Below are 20325 nucleotides of genomic sequence, written 5' to 3'. Positions count from 1 at the left end.
AGCTGGGTGTGGTGGCATGCACCTGTAATCCCAGCTACTTGGGAGGCTAAGGCAAGAGACTCGCTTGAACCTGGGAGGCAGAGGCTGCAGTAAACTGAGATCACGCCACTCCAGCTTAGGCAACAAAGCGAGACTCTGTCTCAAATACACATACACACACACACACACACACACACACACACACACACACCCGCAAGAGGGTTTATACCTGGTGCCTGCTGATTTCAGCCACTCTTAAACCAATGGGAGGATTTTATTATTTTATTTCTTTGCAAAATAATGGGTCCTGGGGACACCATCGCCCTTCATTAAGGCTGAGATTCTGACTTCCATGGCCATTTGCCATTGATGCTTTTAATAACCATGCATTGATTCATTCTGAAGTCCAGAGAAAAAGCTTTCTATTTTTGCCTTCCCTAATAGGGCACAGCCCACAGAAAGCTTCCCACCATGCAAAGCTCTAGCTTGGCTGACATCAGAACAAAGTCCGGTGAACAGTTTCTTATATTAGGCTATCATTGTCATTAGCCCCAGTGAGTCAAATTTACATTCTGGGAGAAGGGTATGAGTCCTCACTTCTACATACTTAAAGTCAGAAGTGATTACATTTCACTTTTATACATTTTATACATTTATACCCAGATGTATTTCAGAGTCTTACTTTGTGGCTGGGAAGGTGGCCTAAAAACCCAATATAACCCAAAGGAAGCAGGAGGTCCTAATTCTGTTCTCAGCAGCAACTGTCTGACTCAGCCCGTGTGTCTGCTCTCAAGACCCCGACTCTGCCCCTACAGGCTCCATTTCTTCTACTATACAAACGAGGCTCTTGCCATCCACTCAGGCTCATTTACTTGCACTGTGTACATATACACCAACTCACACACACACTCACACACCCCACAAAAAAAAAACGGGAGGCTTAAAAGACCCCATGTTGTCACAGTTTGCTCTGAAGCTACTCCCTCTAGCTCAACAGGCAACAAGCTCCTGTCCTACCTCCCCCTTTCTACCTTTCGGGAATAAAAAGGAGCAACCAGAAATAGCAGAGAAGGCAGAAGGGAACCAGGATCTGTCACCTAATTACAGTTCCATAAACCCAGACAACTATTTTTGTTAGTTAACCTGGACAATCGCATAAGATGTCTGCTCATTCTTAAAAAAAAAACACGCAAAACTTAGATTGCAAGTGCCTGGCACATACAAGGCAAACAGTGTGGGCACACCCATTAGTTCAGGTCCTAGCTACATATTTACATTTGAGATGGAGTCTCGCTCTATCACCCAGGCTGGAGTGCAATAGTGCAATCTCGGCTCACTGTAACCTCCACCGCCCAGGTTCAAGTGATTCTCCTGTCTCAGCCTCCTGAATAGCTGGGATTACAGGTGTGCGCCACCACTCCTGGCGAATTTTGTGTTTTTAGTAGAGACAGGGTTTCTCCCATGTTGGGCAGGCTAGTCTCGAACTCCTGACCTCAAGTGATCCGCCTACCTCGGCCTCCCAAAGTGCTAGGAGCCACCACCCCTGGCTTAGCTACATATTTCTATTGTCAAGGTTATCTAGTTGTTGTAGGTTAAACAGTCCATATTCACTAACACACTGGTAAAGGAAGGTAATTACTATTTCCAATTTCCATTTTGCATTCCATAAAAGAGACCGACCAACTCCATGAACACCTTGATTAGTCTTAGTTGTGTTCACATTACACTGATTTAGGAGCAAAAAATAGTTTCTAAGTCATGGGCATTGTATAGGGTTGCCCAATTTACAAAATAAAAATATAGGCTGGGTGCGGTGGCTCCCACTTGTAATCCCAGCATTTTGGGAGGCCAAGGTGGGAGGATCACTTGAGGTCAGGAGTTCAAGACCAGCCTGGCCAACGTGGCAAAACCCCCATGTTCACTAAAAATATAAAAATCAGCCAGGTGTGGTGGTGCATGCCTCTAGTCCCAGCAACTCGGGAGGCCAAGGCATGAGAATCACTTGAACCTGGGAGGTGGAGGTTGCAGTGAGCCAAGATCACACCACTGCACGCCAGCCTGGGTGACAGAGGGAGACTCTGTCTCAAAAAAAAAAAAAAAAAAAAAAAGGAAGAAAGAGAAAAATTTGTATTATGACTAATTAAATCAGAATATCACATGGAACATATTTAGACTAAAAATTATTCATTCCTTATGTGAAATTCAGATGTAACAATAGATTTATGCATAAGACCCACCCATAATCAACACTTTATTGTTTATCTGAAATTCAGATTTAACTGGCTATCCTGTTTTTTTTTTTTTTGGTTTTGGGTTTCTGGGTTTTTTGTTTGTCTGTTTGATAAGATACAGGATCTTACTCTGTGCCCCATGCTGGAGTGCAGTGGTACTATCACAGCTCACTGCAGCCTCCATCTCCTGGGCTCAAGTGATTCTCCCATCTCAGCCTGTTAAGAAGCTGGGACCACAGTCGTGTGCCCCTCGCTAATTATTTTTTATTTCTTGTTGAGAGAGGTCTCGCCATGTCGCCCAGGCTGGTCTCGAACTCCTGGGTTCAGGGTCAGGGGATCCACCCGCCTCGGCCTCCCAAAGTGCTGGGATCACAGGTGTGAGCCACCACACTCAGCCAATATCCTGTATTTTATCTGGCAATCTTAAACATTGTAGTAGGACAAGGGGAAAACAGATGAATTAAGACATGGTATCTTACCACAGGAGCTCATTTCTGGTGAAAGAGCCAGATCTGAACTAGAATCATACAATGGAGGATGAGAGGCGTTTACCAAGCACTTTCAAGAACACAGGGAAGGAGCAATTAAATCCTAACTGAGATGCACACGAATGTCTCTATCCTGCACAATGAAAATGAACATTATGGAATTTTTTCTATCATTCTCTACACCCCACAGATTCTTTAATCCTGATTCATGAACTTGCTAAAGTGTTTTCAGCCAGGCACAGTGGCTCACACCTGTAATCCTGGTACTTTGGGAGGCCGAGGCGGGTGGATCACTTGAGGTCAGGAATTCAAGACCAGCCTGGCCAACACGGCAAAAACCCCCTCTCTACTAAAAAATACAAAAATTAGCCAGGCGTAGTGGCGGGAGCCTGTAGTCCCAGTTAACTTGGGAGGCTGAGGCAGGAGAAGCACTTGAACCTGGGAGGCTGACGCTGCAGTGAGCCGAGATCACACCACTGCACTCCAGCTTGGGCAACAGAGTGAGACTCCATCTCAAAAAAAAAAAAAAAAAAAGAAAGAAATTATGCTTTCTGCCGTTATTTGCACCTGAAGCAAGTTACTGACAAGGTAATGTGAAGGGGGTTAGAAAACACTGGCCGTAACAGATTCAAAAACACAGATGAGAAAAGACGCTGAGTTATTTCAATGCTGAATAAGCCTCCTCACTTTTGTGCTTTGAGAGCGAGTGTGGACTGAAAGTTGACCTGTTTCAGAACTACGGTTTAGAAGACAGCCTTCCCCGTTTCTGCTGAGATGAGGGATTCCCCATGAACTCCTCACATGCAGAGTTCTGAAAGTACGATCTGGGGCCCATATTTGGAAAACAAACTCTCTAGCTCTTTTTGCACCAGCAGCCAAACGAGCTGGGCAAGGTACAAGAGTCACTGGTCAGGTGGGGTCAAGTCAGGACAGTGCTGCAGAGATGTCGCAGGCTCACCTGAGTGTCTTTCTTATGGCACTGGGGCAAGCACTATCTGTACAGCCTGGCACAGAAACAGCCCTTGCCCAGAAGACACTCCTGAAGCTACTGCACTTCCCCTTATTTCAAGATCAAAGAAAGTGGGAGGCAGAAAAGAAAAGCAGCAAGGGAGGTAAGGGGTGGTGTGTACATATTTCCTGTTGGAATTCCTCTGGCGTATAAAAAAGAGGGTCTGACCATTGCCAAAAGTATCAGGTGAGGCTTTGGGATCCACTGGTGCGAAACACTGAATATATTTAATATCGAAGACAATAATTCAAAGACTTCAAACTGGAAAATTAGCTTAATAGTATTTTACTTATAAGGTCCTACATTTCAATACTAAAAATACTGACACTTTAAAACATAAAGTTGGTCTTTTATTCCTAGACTATTCATCTTTGCATTCCCAGCACAGAGCGTCACCATGGCACTTAGCAGACCCCCATGATGTCTGATCAATTAATGAGTTAATGGATGGTTTCAAGGCCATGAGCCAGATTCCCTGTCATCGGCATTTATCAGTTTATTGCTGCACATGGGAAACCTTGCAGCCACATGGCTTTGTTTATACACTGCCCTAAAAGCCACTAGGATTCTCTAGATCAGAAAAATATATTCTAGTTCTCATCTTTCAAACTTGCTCAAAACCTGACACTTTTACATCAGGAAAGTTAAAAAAAAAAAAATTCCCAAAAAAGTCATCCTGTTTATAATTTTGTTTTGGAGGCAGCGCAGAAGAAAACATCCTAGAGAGGCACTGCCAAATTCTAAAGAGAGTCTTCGAACGCCAACAACAGATTCAGTCCCCTAAGCAAAGTGGGAGGGAAAAATTCAAAGCAATAAATTCAAATAAATTCAAATTCAAAGCAATAAAGATTTAAACAGAAAGTTCATGAGAGATCAGTAAATTCCACATGTGGCCCTATTGTTTAATTATGCAACTTTCAATGGTTAACCAACACAGGACAAGTTCGCTCCTAATTTAACATCCCTTTCGGATTTCTGACTCCATAATCAGACATCTTCCAGGCCAAAACATGCCAAATTTTTCTACCCTGAAACAAACCTGTGAATTTTCTGGGCTTAGGTCCTTTCTTTTTTCCTCCATTCGGCCACTGAAATAATAATTCTAATTAAAAATGAGTTCAGGCCCGGCGCAGTGGCTCACACCTGTAATCCCAACACTATGGGAGGCCCAGGCAGGTGGATCACAAGGTCAGGAGCTCGAGACCAGCCTAACCAATAAGGTGAAACCCCCGTCTCTACCAAAAAAATATGTATAAATTAGCCGGGCGTGGTGGCACGCACCTGTAGTCTCAGCTACTCAGGAGGCTGAGGCAGGAGAATCTCTTGAACCTGGGAGGCAGAGGTTGCAGTGAGCCGAGATCGCGCCACTGCACTCCAGCCTGGGTGACAGAGCAAGACTCCGTCTCAAAAAACAAAACAAACAAACAAACAAAAAAAACACTTTTGTTTGTAAACTCAGTAGATATATAACTGTCCTACAGTGACATTGACAAGTTAACTTTCAAAATACCTAAAGCAAGTTTCCCTGTAGAGTTGGGCAAATTCCATCTGCTGACTGCCCACTTGTTGACACATTTTGCTATCAGGAACCCAATACCACCAATTTTGGGGAAACCTTTTTCTAAACAAATGAGAAAATCCCAGATGATTCAAATAGGTGAGCTGAACAAAACAAAATGCTCTAAGACAATGACTGGTGTTCACTGATCTGGGTCATCTGCCTGCCTCCATGCCTGACAGCCTTTGACCTATCCCAAAGCAACAGCCATCTGTCTAGTATCTGAACACAATCTAGGGCAGAGCACTGGGGGTATGCAAGACAGTGAGTAGTTAAGGAGCCAGGAGGGGAAGGAAGGAAATTGTTTAGTAAGTACCCACTACATGCCAAGCATTGTCTTAGGCACTTTTATATGCATTATTTTATTCAGTCCTTACAATAGCTCTATGACATAAATTTTGCTTTTTTAAAACTAAGCAAGTCCCAGATGTCTCCATGTCATCAAAATCTAAATATATAACATTATTACCCTTTGAAAATTTTAATAAATGAAAGAAAATTTAAATTTAGTATTTAAAATTCTACTAAATATAAAAAATTCTATTAAATGGCCCATCCAGTTTTAGAGGCTAGGAAGGTTCAGTAAGAATGATTTATTTTACTAAGACCTGGAGCAACAGATGAGACCTATGTTACTGAAAACCATTATGCAATGCTACGATTACAACTATATTAAAAATATGCCTTTTAGGTGATACTCTCTTGATTGTGGTGATGGCCTCACTGGTATACACACGTCAAAACTGACCAAACCGTATACTTGAAACATGTGCAGTTCACTGTATGACAAATGCACCTCAATACAGCTGTGTAAAAAACGAAAATAGACAGTCCTCCTTCAGTATATATGGGGGGTTTGGTTCTAGGGCCCCCACCCCCAGCATACCAAAATCTATGCGTAAAGTCCTGAAGCTGACCCTCGGAAGCTGCATACGAGATGAGTCAGCCCTCCGTATGCACACACGGCGTACAGGTGGACCCATGCAGTTCAAATCTATGTCGTTCAAGGATCAACGACACTCATGATTCAGACCAAAATAGAAATAAAGAAAGTGAAACTATCCATAACAACAAGGATAAAGCATTCTCAGTCAAAAAAAGACTATATAGATGAACATAAGCTAGATATCTCTGTTTTGTATTTCTCAGCATATTTTCTGCACAACACCAGCTCCACAGGATGTTACCTCTTACACACACGCGCGCACACACACACACACACACACACAGATTCTTCAGTCAGTACGTTTGAAAAAGGCTTGGTTAAACAAAGCTCACCATGGCTGGGTGTGGTGGCTCACGCCTGTAATCCCAGCACTTTGGGAGGCTGAGATGGAAGGATCACTTGAGGTCAGGAGTTCGAGACCAGCCTGGCCAGCATGGTGAAACCCCGTCTCTACAAAAATTACATGGGCGTAGTGGCACATGCCTGTAGTCCCAGCAACTCGGGAGGCTGAGGCAGGAGAATCACTGGAAATAGTCAGCCAAGATCACACCACTGCACTCCAGCCTGGATGACAGAGCAAGACTCTGTGCCCCTCACACACACACACAAAAAAGCTCAACATGCTTCCTAACTGTGGAACTTCTCAGAGGCCTTCTCATACACTAAGATACTTGGTGCTGTTCAAAGACAGCTTAATAAAATACAGTTGATCCTTTAACAACACGGGTGTGAACTGTGCAGGTCTGTTTACATAACCGTTTTCTTCCACCTCTGCCATGCCTGAGACAGCAAGACCAGCCTCTCCTCTTCTTCCTCCTCCTCAGTCAACTCAATTTTAACACGACAAGGATGAAGACCTTTACTGATGATTTACTTCCACTTAAGGAATAGTAAATATATTTCCTCTTCCTTATGGTTTTCTTAATAACATTCTCTTCGCTCTAGTTTACTATATTGTAAGAATACAGCATATAATATATATATATAATATACAAAACATGTTATTGACTGTTAATGCTATCAGTAACGCTTCTAGTCAACAGTACGCTATTAGTAGTTAAGTTTTGCAAAGTCAAAAGTTATACTCAGATGTTCAACTGCATGGGGGGTCGGTGGCCCCAATGCCTGCATTGTTCAAGGGTCATTTTTTTTTTATTAATTTTTTACTAAATTTTATTAATTTTTTACTGTATTTTTTACTAATTTTAAGTGACATCTGGTATTAACCCCATTTTCAGGTAAGTGGCAGTTCCAACAAATTAAAATAACTTGCCTACCAGGACTGCATACCTTAGGTAGAGGATTAAAAATCTGAAACCACATTTGGCTGGTTCCAAAGCCTGTATTCTCTCCCACTGTCCCACAGTGCCACAAAAAGTGGAAATAATTAATTTGGGTCTGCCTGCTCCCTCTCAGGGCTGCAAATCCTTCATCAAGAGCAAAGGTATGGTCAGAGGGAGCACACGCAGGCCTGAGACTCCACAGAAAGAGCACAGAACAAAAGATGGAAATCCCTCCCACTCACACAACAGTCCTTCTTGGGTATACCCTCTTTGGTGGCAGACGCCCAAAGACAACAGACTGTGCTACGTGTCAATAGTCTCATCCGATTGCTAGGGTAGGTCCATTCCATGTAAAAATAACAACATCCCCTGCCTTCTCAGTCCCCTGTACTTAATCATCAGAAAAAGAGGAGGAGAAAATATGCCAGTTAGGAAACTTCAAGAATGCCCTCTGTTCCTTTCCATTTTGCTGGGATGCATCTCTACTAGAAGCCTGAGAAAATATGGCATCAAGGTGACCAACCTACATACACTTGTACCAGATTCTCTAGAATGTGTCTTCAGGAATTCCCCGGGGCTCTTCCTGTGATGCTGTGTGGCTCTGCCAACGTCACAGCAAACAGGAGGCTTAAGGATGAAGTGACAGCCGCTTTCCCAAATGAAACACCATAACATCATCCAGACCATCTCACTTAGGGCTGAGGGCTCCATGCATTCAACCAATAACTAAAGGAGAGTCAGTGTGAGGTCATCCACTGAGTAATGCCGAACTACAAGACCTTTTCTTCTCTTGAAAAAGGGCTGAGAGAGACGTTTGCTCTTGGCAGACTGTTCTAATTTTCATGCAAATTAAATCACTGGTCTCATTTCCATTTCTTCTGGGCTCATATGCATGCATACATATACAAACCTACAACCACTTATTTCATCACTATAAAAGCCCAAATACCTTATTATAATTACTGCAATGGACATGACAAGAACTGGGAGTTCTATTTCACAGTCCCTATTAGCGATTATGACAGAAAGTCTACACACGCCTTTTAATTACATCTCTTAATGTTTCTTGGGCTGAGGTAATATGAAACTCGTCTTTACATTCACCCACTGTAGTTTCAAGTAGAATACCTGAAAAGTGGTAGAGATATATAAAACATCTACCGAACTGAATAAAAGCAAAACAAAACATGTAATTTAAAACAGAACACTGAGGTCTTTTGTCTTACAAAATCCTTGAAACTTAACAATCGAGATGTGACCATTGCCAAGTCTTTCCAATGAATTAAAAAGCAAACAAAATTTCTACTATACTTATGCCATGTGAAATTGTTGCTTTTGTAGGTCAAGAATGATTGGATATCAACAATTTCATGTGGTTCAGTCTAAGAGAATATAGTCAATCACACAAACTAAGGTAGAAAATCTGGATATATCTCCAACAACAATATTCCACTTACCAAAATATTCATATACAAAGGATACAATCACAAGGCATATACCAAATTAGTGTGAAGAGGACACGTTTCAGGACATCTAAGGAAATCGCTTAATCAAAACTTATTTTTTAAATTAATAAGATGTAATAAAGACATTTTACATGTAATAAAATTCACCAATTTTAAATGTAGAACTTGATGCATTTTGACAGATATATGTAGTCTTGTAACCTCCACTACAATCATGAGGGAGAATATTCCCATCACCACAAAAAGGTTCTCTTGTACCCCTTTGCAGTAAATCCCTTCCCCATACCACCAGCCCCAGACCTGCTTTCTGACACTGTATCAGTTCTGCCTTTTCTAGAATTTCACATAAATGGACTCACACAATATGTACTCATGCCTGGCTTCTTTCACTCAGCATAATGCTTTTGAGAGTCATCCATGTCGCTTTATCAGTAGTTCATCTCTTTTCCTTGCTACACTGCATACCACAATGTGTTTATCCATGCACCAGACACGTTGTTTCCAGTATGTGGCAATTGTGGGAAAAGCTGTTACCAACATTTGTGTGTCTTTTTAAAACTTATTTTCATTTCCCTTGGGTGAATTAACTGGGAATGAAATTGCTGAGTTAGCTAGTAAACATACGTTTAACTTTATATGAAACTGGCAAACTGTTTTCCCAAATGCTGTATCATTTTCCACTCCCAAGAACAGTGTAGGAAAGCTCCAGTTGTCACAGCTCCTCACCAACACTTGGTATAGTAAGTCTTTTTCATCTTAGCCATTCTAGAGAACATGCAGTAGTATCTCCTAGTGGTTTAATTTACATTTCTCTAATGACTAATGATGTTGACATCTTATACTTACCTGCCATTCATACATCATATTTTGGAAAATCTCTATTCAAATATTTTACTCATGTGTAACCGAGCTGTCTCAACTATAAGAGTTTTTTTTTTTTTAATCAGATATATATTTTTCAAATATTTTCTTCTAGACTATAGATTGCCTCTTCATTTTCTTAACAGATCTTTTGAAGACCCAAAGTTTTTAATTTAAATTAAGTAAAAAAAAAATCTTACACAGTTTCTATGCTAAAAAGAAAAAATATCTGCTGTTAAGGGGTGGAGGTGATGAACAAACAGAATGCAGAGGATTTTTAGGGCAGTGAAACTTTTCTATATGATACTATAATGGTGGATACATCTAATTACACATTTGTCCAAACTCATAGAATACCAAGCGGGAACCCTACCTAGTGTGAACTACTGGACTTCAGGTGACAACGTTGTGTCAATGCAGGTTCATTGATTATAATCAGTCCCACTCGGGCTGGGGAGGCTACTAACGGGGGAGGCTGCGCATGTGTGGAGGCAGGGAACAGATGGGCAATCTCATGCCTTCCGTGCAATTTTGCTGCGAACCTAAAAGTCCTCTAAAACATAAAGTCTATTTAACAATAAAAATCTGTGCCCCTCTGAAGGTCACTAAGAGTTTTTCCAATGCTTCCTTGGTAAGACTGTGTAGTTTTAGCACTTACATTTAGATCTATTACCCATTTCAAGTTAATTTGTGTATCTGGTACAAGGAATGACTCAAGGTTCATTTTTATTAATACAATTATCTGATTGTTTTGGCACCACTTGAAAATATTCTTTTCCTCATTTAATTATATTTATACCTTTGTCCATGATCAATTGGCCATGTATGTGTGGGTCTATTCTGTTCCATCAATCTGTCTGTCTATACTTACACCAATACTACACTGTCTTGATTACTATAGCCTGAAAGCAAGCACTAAAATCAGGCAGTGTACCTTAGAATACAGTACTGATTTTTAAATAATTTAGTAACTGTGAGACAATTCATCCCCAATGGATATATCACAGGACCTCAAACTAATGCTGTTACTCCCTCCATTCCTTTTTTCTCTGTAAATTAACAGTGGCTCCTTGCACACATGCCAGTGGGACTTCAAAGGCCTCCATCTATTTCCTGCTTAGACAGAACATAAAGAATTCCTGCCCAGTTGACCTCATCCAGAATGGACTCTTACCTATATTACTACCACGTATGTTCTTCTCTTGTTCCGCTAGCCACGACCCCTTGTACCCGTGGTCTCTAGTCTTTAGATTCTTCCAGACCGTATCATTAAAAGGTTTCTAACCTCTATTTTGATCATCTGCTTTCTACCTACTTGGACTGCCTCAGAGAATCATTTCCCTAACATACTGGTCCTTAACCCAGACCATGGCCTGTTTCACTCAGAGTCTGGCCCTTACCTCTAACTGAAACCCACCCTATCATCTCACAGAACTAATATATTAATTAATATAATATATTAATACTATAAATTACTAACATATTAATAATGAGCTTAGAAATTGACCCTCCCTGTCTTAAAACTTAAGAAAGTTACATTTGTTTTATCTGAATTCCTTTCTCAGAAAACCAACCATCAGGTCTCCCAGATATCAAGGAGCTGAAACTCACCACATCATTGCATTTGGATAAGGAGACGCCAGACCCTTCACCCATTATGGCTGCCTCAGTGACCACCAGCTTCCTGTTGACCAACTCCTCTTCCTTATACCTCCCTAATTCCTGTTTACCGGCACGTAGTTACATTGCCTTCCCACTATATAAGCCCCCAATTTTAGTCGGTTAGGGAGATGGATTTGAGACTGAGTTCCCATCTCCATGGCTGCAGTACCTGATTAAAGCCTTCTTCCCCGGCAACACTCATCTCAGTGATTGGCTTTCTGTGAGGCAAGCAGCAGGACCTAAACCAAATCTCTGGTGTTTTAGTAACATACACACAGAAGAGTAAATTAAAAAACAAAGCCATTTTCTACACCTATGCTCAACCAAATCTGCTGCTACTGGCCATGAGGGCTGTCCACTGCACAACTCAAAGGTGCCATTCACACCAAGCAACAAAATGGCCCTGCCCCGCTCCTCCTCCTCTTTGTCCACCCTCCCACATTAGTAGACACAGTATCTTCCTATTGGAATCACCAAGTAAAAATATTTTTAATGTTCCTTGGAGCAAATTCATATCCTAAATATTCTTATGTTAACCTTGACGTGTTTCAGACAAGTCAAAATGCAATCTACAAATAACTGTTTCAGTGAGATCACTTTTTAATTTATTTCTCCTAAAATCCTCATATATTTATATCATCTTATAGAACCACAATGAGCATAAAATTAGTTACTCTCTTCCTATTATTTGTACCAGTTATCTACCAGACAGTTTTGAAATTTATTATGTAAACTGAATTTTCCAGTTGCATGCCAGGACAAAAGTCCTTGAACTTTGGATCACTTGGCAGTCATTTTATCTTTAAACTCACACCTATAGGTACTAGGGAAAAAAGGAAAGGGAAGGGGGAGAGGGAGGGAGAGAGGACTCAGATAAGATGATATCATAAAGTTACATAACATGGCGCTGAAATTGTCTCATCCAAAAAATTACTTGAGATTTCTTTTGGCTTTAGGTATGAACCACATATTAGTTACTAGAAAGGATATCTAGTTTCCAACAAATCAACTAGGAATCCATCTAGATTAAAAAACAAATCAAAAACATGTTTCAGGCCAGATGTGGTGGCTCACACCTGTAATCCCAGCACTTTGGGAGGGCAAGGTGGGTGGATCACTTGAGGTCAGGATTTCAAGACCAGCCTGGCCAACATGGTGAAATCCCATCTCTACTAAAAATACAAAAAGTAGTCGGACATGGTGGCGTGCACCTGTAATCCCAGTTACTCAGGAGGCTGAGGCAGGAGAATCACTTGAACCCAGGAGCTGGAGGTTGCAGTGAGCCAAGATTGTGCTACTGTACTCAACCCTGGATGACAGAGTGAGATTCTGTCTCAAAAAAAAAAAAAAAAAAAAAAAGTTTCACTCTCAAGATGACAGGCTGAGAAATTATTTCCCCATAAAAACGTAGCTCCACTTAGTTTAAGAAACAAAACTCAAAAGGCAAAATTTAGACACTCCTGTTTACAATAATCAAAAATGGGAAGAGAGACACAAGGTACAGAGGATGGAGAGGAAGGAGACTAGGGGTTACTACCCTAATTCGATGAAAGCTAAACACAACCAGGGACTCCTCCCAGGACAGCCCTGGTGAAGTGGAATCACATAGAAAAGCAACAGATGACACGTGACATGCATTACTCTCCAGAAAACTTCATTTTAGAAAGTGGCTGTGAAGTACAATTTTATATCACTCAGCTGTCATATCCTAGTCTACTCAAGGTGAGGCTCCTATAACTTCTTTGAAATTTCTAGTAATTATGATCTGAATTGAGTTGCCACTATTAAATCAGGCAGCCACTTAGTCCAACTATTTTTGGTTCCCAAATTTGACATTTAGTGTCTTAGAAGAATTTAATTTTCATAGTCCAAAAAGGCCAGAAGCCTGGTTTATGTAAAACAAGTGGTATCTGGTATTTTTCTCAGGAAGGCAGAAAAACTAGGGCAGGGATTATTCCAGCTACAGAATGACTGTCCTCCGCACCCCTCCTTATTCAGGCGGCTTGGTTCTCCTGACAGTGAGAGCCACGGAAAAAGTGCCAAAGCATATGCCAAGCTCAAACAGAGGTGATGACAGAGAAGCTGAAATCCTGCTTTCCCTGGGGACTTGGCTGGGCAGTTTTTGGAAAGCTTTACTCCTAGCTGAAGTGGTTTTATTATTCTCTTTCTCTAAGCAGGAAGAATATAGAAGAAGAGGGCCTGGGAACCTAGGAGCACTTCTTTTTACCACTGGTCCAGTAAACTCAGTGTCATTTTGCCTGCTGAAAGCTCTCTAACTGATCCCTGTTTTATCAGATGATAAAACTCTGACACTGAATGGGAACTTAGAACAGGGATCTATGGTGACTTAGCAAGGATGACTTTTTTTTTTTTTTTTTTTTTTTTTTTGAGACAGGGTCTCACTGTCCTCTAGGTTGGAGTACGGTGGAGTAATCTCAGTTCACTGAGGCTTCTGCCTCCCTGGCTCAAACCATCCTTCCACCTCAGCCTCCCCAGTGGCTGGAACTACAGGCATCCACCACCATGCCCAGCTATTTTTTTTTATTTTTTGTAGAAATGGGGTTTTGCCATGTTGCCCAGGCTGGTCTTGAATTCCTGGGCTCAAGCAATCCTCCCACCTCAACCTCCCAAAGTTTTGGGATTACAGGCATGAGCCACTGCAGCCAGCCAGTAAGGATCACTCTTATCCTTAGTAAAAAGGATCCATGATACAAAATGGCCACTGAGTCCCTTCTCTCTCCCCAGTCTCTTACACATTCTCATAAACAGTGATTGACTCACTTATTTTCTGCAGAAGAATGAACGGCATGAATGGGATGGAAACTGTTCATGTGACTACTTGGATATCTCTCATCTTGTGAACCAGTCTAATAAGCAATTACCTCGAGGAATCTGAAAATAAAATCATATGAATTCATGAATCAAGAAAGAACAGTGTACTTGCATAATTAGCTTTCTTTAGAGAAGGGGAAATATATATCTGATACAAGACAATTTTTAAGGTATAATCCCATCATTTGCAAGTCACTAACAATAAATTTGAAGGTCACAGTGGGGAAAAAAAGAAAGAGAGAGAGAGATGGGTTGGTATGATCTATTTTTAGCTTACAGTTCAGCTACACATATTAACAAAATTTCTGATACTGCTAAGGTGCATTAATACAGATTAAAGGAAACAAGATAATAAAGCAGATGGATTGAACTCTTCAAGTCTGTGCTAGTAGGAAATGCAATTAAACACAGGCTGTGGTTTTATTAAAATCACAATGGTATTAGCATATGCAAATCCACTAAATTCTTCACCATATAAACTTTTTGCTACATTTTTACAACAAAAGTTAAAAATATACCCTCATGTTCTTCAAAGTATGCTTCTTACAGTTCCTAAGACACCAAAAATAAAATAAAACATGCCTAAAATAGCCTAAAATTAAAAGGAGGCCCATAGCTACTTCCCTATAGTGTGTCACACAGAAAATTTTTTTTATAAAAACAATGTTTCCACTCTTTTATTATTAATCGAACCCCAGGATTTTAAAAGTATACAAAGTATTATTACATGTCAATAGGCTAATAATTCAAACATTATAAATTGCTATACTTTTTCAGTAACAGGTTAAAAACCCTGCGATTTGAGGGAAAGATCATTTGTTTAACTCCATCCTTTATTCTCAACATGCCTTTCCTACCACTGATAAATGGAACTCGAGTTTCTTCATGGCCCCGCGCAGTTGGAAGGATCCTCTTTCTCGTCTGAACTCCCGCAGCACTCTGTCCAGATTTACTTTTTACCATTTATTATAGTAAGTGGTATAGTGCACAAGCCTGATCCATTTTCTAGACCAAGTTCCCCACACACAGACTCTAAGGGTGATTCAGCTGCATCTCCCAGGTGCTTATCCCTTGCGGCAAGGCCTCTGGAAATTCCTACCGAATGAATCTAGAATCAGTGAATAAGTATCCTGACAAACAGCTACTTACACATAAACTCTAGATGTTATCTCATTTCTCTACATTGCATGAGCATTGTGTTGCATCTTTCAGCTATATTATAGACAAACTAAGTTAATGATTATTCTTGCAAAGATGTGAAGTTTTTTTTTAATCCAGTATGAGCTAAAAGCCATAATTAATCACTGAGGACAGCCTCAACATTTTTAAACTGACTATAAACTGATTGCCTAGTGTCACTCTGCTAATATACTGGAACCAGCCCTTGGTAGACAGATGTGCCCTTCCAAACAGTAGGCCTGGGCTCATCTCAATTTGTAGCTACTCCCAGCTACTCGGATCTTTGCCTTGGATCAGCCCAACAAATGATCATCTTATGGAAGATGAGGCCGCTCACAAACCCACAATGAAATACACAGGTTGGCCCTTACTAATGAATTACTCATGAGTCAGTCATGACACCTGTGTCTGGGAGATTCCTCATAAAGTCGGTAGTAACCTTCACATAGAAAGAAGTTATAAATGACAACGCAATGTTACAACTGGCTTCCACCCATGGTCATCACTACTTCACATGTAAACAGTACCTCTGATGTCTCACTCAGATTCTAAAGAAATCTTTGCCAGGGGAGGAGAAAAAGGGAGAGGAAAAACAAGACATTCTCTGCTGTGTTTCATATTTCTTAATCCTCTCTAGTTTCATCTAGAGTCTAGAGAAAGTCAGTGAGAAAAAAGATCATGGGCATGTTCCTAACCATTTATTTCAATTTTTTTTTTATTACTAGGTGGAAAAGTAGTTAAGAGCTATGCAAAGCAGGTGCAGAGAGGAGAAGGAAGGCAAAAAGAGAGCCGCTTTCGAGGTGCATGAACCAAGAAGAGTCGCTGCCTGCTCTGTACTATTACGCAGCTGTTAATGCCACAAGGCTGCTCCTCCCACCCTCCCCAAAGTTGATAATGAAAAATCAAAGCACAAACAGAAGCAATGCACAGAACAGGACAGCAAAACCTGATCATCCTGCACCAACCACATCTCTTTAATGCATTTGCTTTGACCTCTTCTTTTACAAGCACTACCACTGAAAATACCTAGAACAAAAGCTGATTCGTTAGGCGTGGCCATAAAGAACTCCAGGGCAGGCTACATACATAATTCATCAAGCCAAGCACGCGGCAATCAGCATCATTTATCTTTGCGGTATTTTAAAGCAGTGACAGGTTACTAGATATTTATGAAGTATCTTATTTCTACGAGACCCTTCCAAATTTAAGAAATAAAGAAACTTATTCCTCTGCAAATGGCATTACTGACAAACCTAAGACTATAAATCTCCTGGAATTCACTTGGTATCTATCATAAGAGGGTGCCTACAAGACTAATTAAGCTAGCAGCCAACCCACATCAGTCCTGCTGAAATTAATCTTACCAAATCACTTCTGCTTCCTGTTTTCTAAAACATGCCGCAGTCTTCTTCCCACTGTGGTTAAAATTTTGCCTGAAACATACACTCAAATCAGTCATGCTTTCTGTCTGATGGATGAGAAAACCGAAGCCTGGGAAGGTTCAAGATCTCAGAGTTAGGAGGAGGCCCAGGACTCTGCCTTACTAATATCCGGGACTCAATTGCCTTCATCCCCAAGGACCTACCTGGAGGCCTCTATCGTTTATTATTGTCTGAATCACCTCTAAGTGGTCCCTCTGACTCCATTCTTACTCCACTGAAATCCATCTTCCACACTGCTGCCCTGAGCATGCTGACAAAATGGAAATTTGACATTTCCCCACCTGACCCTTCAATATTTCCCTCTCACCCTCTGAAAAAAACCAACAGGCTTTAATTTAGCTTAACATCGAGCTGCCAAAAGTTCCTTCTGGTGAAAAGTGTTAGCTAGTGAATACGCAGGCTAAAAAGTACTTACACAGGATATGTACAGTGGCTCAACCTGTAATCCCAGCACTTTGGGAGGACAAGTTGGGGCAGATCACTTAAGCACAGGAGTTCAAGACCAGCCTAGGCAACATAGTGAGACCCTGTCTCTACAAAAAAAACAAAAACAAAAAAATTAGCCAGGCACGGTGGCACACGCCTACAGTCCCAGCTAACTTGGGAGGCTGGGGTGGGAGGATAGCTTGAGCCTAGGAACTTGAGGCTGTGGTAAGCTGAAATCGTGCCACCTCACCCCAGCTTGAATGACAGAGCAAGACTCTGTCTCCTAGTAAAAAAAAAAAAAAAAAAACAGGTTTACAAAGAAAACAAAAATATTTACAGACGTGCATTGATAAATGACTAGTTAGGCTCCCAGTCATTTGTACAGCCCATCGCACGTCAGGGGCCCTGGTTTTACATAAAGTCCCTAAGCATCACCTCCCCTGGAGACCTGCCATCCATCTAACCACCCCATACACACACACCTGGATCAAGACGGATTCCATCCCACAGGCCCCTTCTAGCCCCTGGAAATCTTTTTATTTTTCTCCTGGAATTTATTACACAGCCCTGCAAGTCTCTGCTTACTGTCTACACTGCTTCCTTGGACTGCAGCTTCCCAGGATCAGGGCCTTGCTCCCCTCCCATGCTCTGCCCCATGGCTGGTCACTGCCAGCCCCCGGCAAATGTTTATAGTCCAGTACTGCAATGTTAAAAGCAAGCATGTGCATTTCACACAAGGAGTCCTTACTTTTTTTTGTTTTTTTTTTTTTTTGACAGGAGTGTCGCTCTGTCACCCAGGCTGGAGTGCAATGGCGCAATCTCAGCTCATCACTGCAACCTCTGCCTCCTGGGGTTATTCTGTTTTTCATTCAAATAACTACCCATTTTTAATGGGTGACAAGCTACTACCTTCCTGAGAAGCAGCACAGGGTGACAGCAAAGACCACAGGTTCCTGAGGACAGCCTCGACTCTGCTACGTGCTGTGTTACCCTGGCCACGTGACTTTGCCCTCCTCTGTGTCTCCGCTCCTCATCTGTAAACCAGGATGATGGTAATCAGAGCTAATGTTTACTGAGCCCTTACTATATGGTAAAAACTACTTGCAGCTGGGCATGGTGGCGCACACCTGTAATCCCAGCACTTTGGGAGGCCAAGGTGGATGGATCACTTGAGGTTAGGAGTTTGAGACCACCCTCATCAACGTGGTGAAACTCTGTTTCTACTAAAACTACAAAAATTAGCTGGGCGTGGTGGCACAAGCCTGTAATCCCAGCTACTCATGATGCTGAGGCACAAGAATCACTTGAACCCAGGAGGTGGAGGCCGTAGTGAGCCAAGATTACTCCACTGCACTCCAGCCTGGCGACACAGTGATCACAAACAGACAAACACAAAACTACTTGGGGACTTGACCTCCATTCATTCCTTTCCCCCTCACAACATCTAAGGAGACGCTGACAGCAGCAGCAAATGCTTAGGAATTGTTAGAATTATTTCTTTCTATTTATAGAAGAAATTGAGGCCCAGGGAGGTCAAGGGGCTTCCCAGAGGTCCAGGCCCCCAACTTCCTAATCCACTGCCTTTAATTTCATCCAAGGCTCAGATGCATGGGCTCAGATGGATGAATGGCATTCAAGAAGTGTCTGGGAGAGGTTAACATCCTGCTGATCAAAGATGCAAGGCCTCTTTCCCTAATGCTGGTTTAACATAAAGCAAGTAAGCTGCATGGCAATATTCATCTCCAGCTATAGCTAAGGTGACACTTGTTCTGTCACCCTCCCTAGGAAACCATTATCAACTCCCTGAGATGCAAATCTGCCCCATTCCAGAAATGAGCTAAATCAGAGGAGGGAGAGGGAGGGAAGGAAGAGGAGATAAGGCAAAAAGTTACTCACACTTTGAATAACACATGCCTGGATGGCAAGCATTATAAAATGATCTGTGTAACATAAGCTTCTGCGTCCTTGGGCGGCAAGAGAGCATGTGATTGTGCACTGATGTGAACAAAGCCACCGACACACCACCAGATTCTTCAAAAGCAAATATTTGTCTATGACCAAAGAATCGGGATTCTTTTCTAACAAAGAACAATGTACACCATTCTAATTCCTGATTCTTCCTCCTGCTTTACAGTGGGTTATGATCTTGATGGAAATCCCCCATGAATAAATGTGTCTGCAATCACAAATGGCCCCATAAATCAGAAGATTTATGAACTGTAAAAGGGGACGGCAGGAGGACTCCAACCTTGTAGCTTCCTTCATGCGGACCACCTGGGGCCAGATGCACGGCAGTTTATCAGTTCCTGGAAACAGTCATCTGGCTTTTCTTTTTAGCTAAGCAAGAAAATGTTATCAGTCCTGGAAATCAACAAGATGCAATTATCCCTGCTATTTGGGTAAGCTTTTAGTGCTGCACCACATTACACAGAGGAGGTTCAGATGCATGGGCTCTCTTGCAAGAACAGTGTTCAAGAAGTGTCTGGGAGAGGTTAACACACAGCTGATAAGCTCTGTCTGGCTGCAGTGCCTGGCCCAACAGCCCCTAAGGCAAATTCCTGAAGGGACCAAATAGAAAATGAGTGGATTTTCCCTATCCCAAGGGAAAAAATAAAAATAAAAAAGCGATGGGAACAATACAGTAACCAGGGAAAAGCACAGAGCATGCACATGTGTGTTTTTCTTGGGGAGGGGGAAATGCATACATTTCAGAGGCTTAACAAATACATTCAAAAGAACACCTGCTCCATCCCAGACAGGCAGCAGAACATCGCGTAAGAATGAGACGGAGACAACCACACAGTGCCACTCACGAGCCATCTGGGGGTGAGTGGTGTCAGGGAAGGGGACAGATGCACCCTGCAGGGCTTTGCATCCCAGTTCTTATTACTGTACCTTGGGCACAAAACAGCCCAGCTCTAGGCAAGCCAGTGAGCCATTTTTGGTATCATAGCGTTCTTTTG

General features: G+C 41.8%; 1 protein-coding gene across 3 annotated transcripts in view; it reads right to left on the bottom strand.

Moving 5' to 3' along the window:
- Nucleotides 1–20325, bottom strand: part of MFHAS1 (malignant fibrous histiocytoma amplified sequence 1) — a 109033-nt gene that overhangs the window by 67794 nt on the left and 20914 nt on the right. Inside the window, exon 2 of one of the 3 annotated variants that reach the window (XR_004185734.1) lies at nucleotides 14265–14375. The exons of the other annotated variants lie outside the window; for them this stretch is intronic. The gene's annotated coding sequence lies outside the window, so the exon portion shown is untranslated. The remainder of the gene's footprint in view (nucleotides 1–14264; nucleotides 14376–20325) is intronic. 3 annotated transcript variants of the gene reach the window in all.

This window comes from Papio anubis, chromosome 8 (genome assembly GCF_008728515.1).
Source record: "Papio anubis isolate 15944 chromosome 8, Panubis1.0, whole genome shotgun sequence".
In the NCBI taxonomy this organism is placed as follows: domain Eukaryota; kingdom Metazoa; phylum Chordata; class Mammalia; order Primates; family Cercopithecidae; genus Papio; species Papio anubis.
The sequence above is the reverse complement of the archived record's forward strand: the minus strand, read 5'-3'. Positions and strand labels throughout refer to the sequence as shown.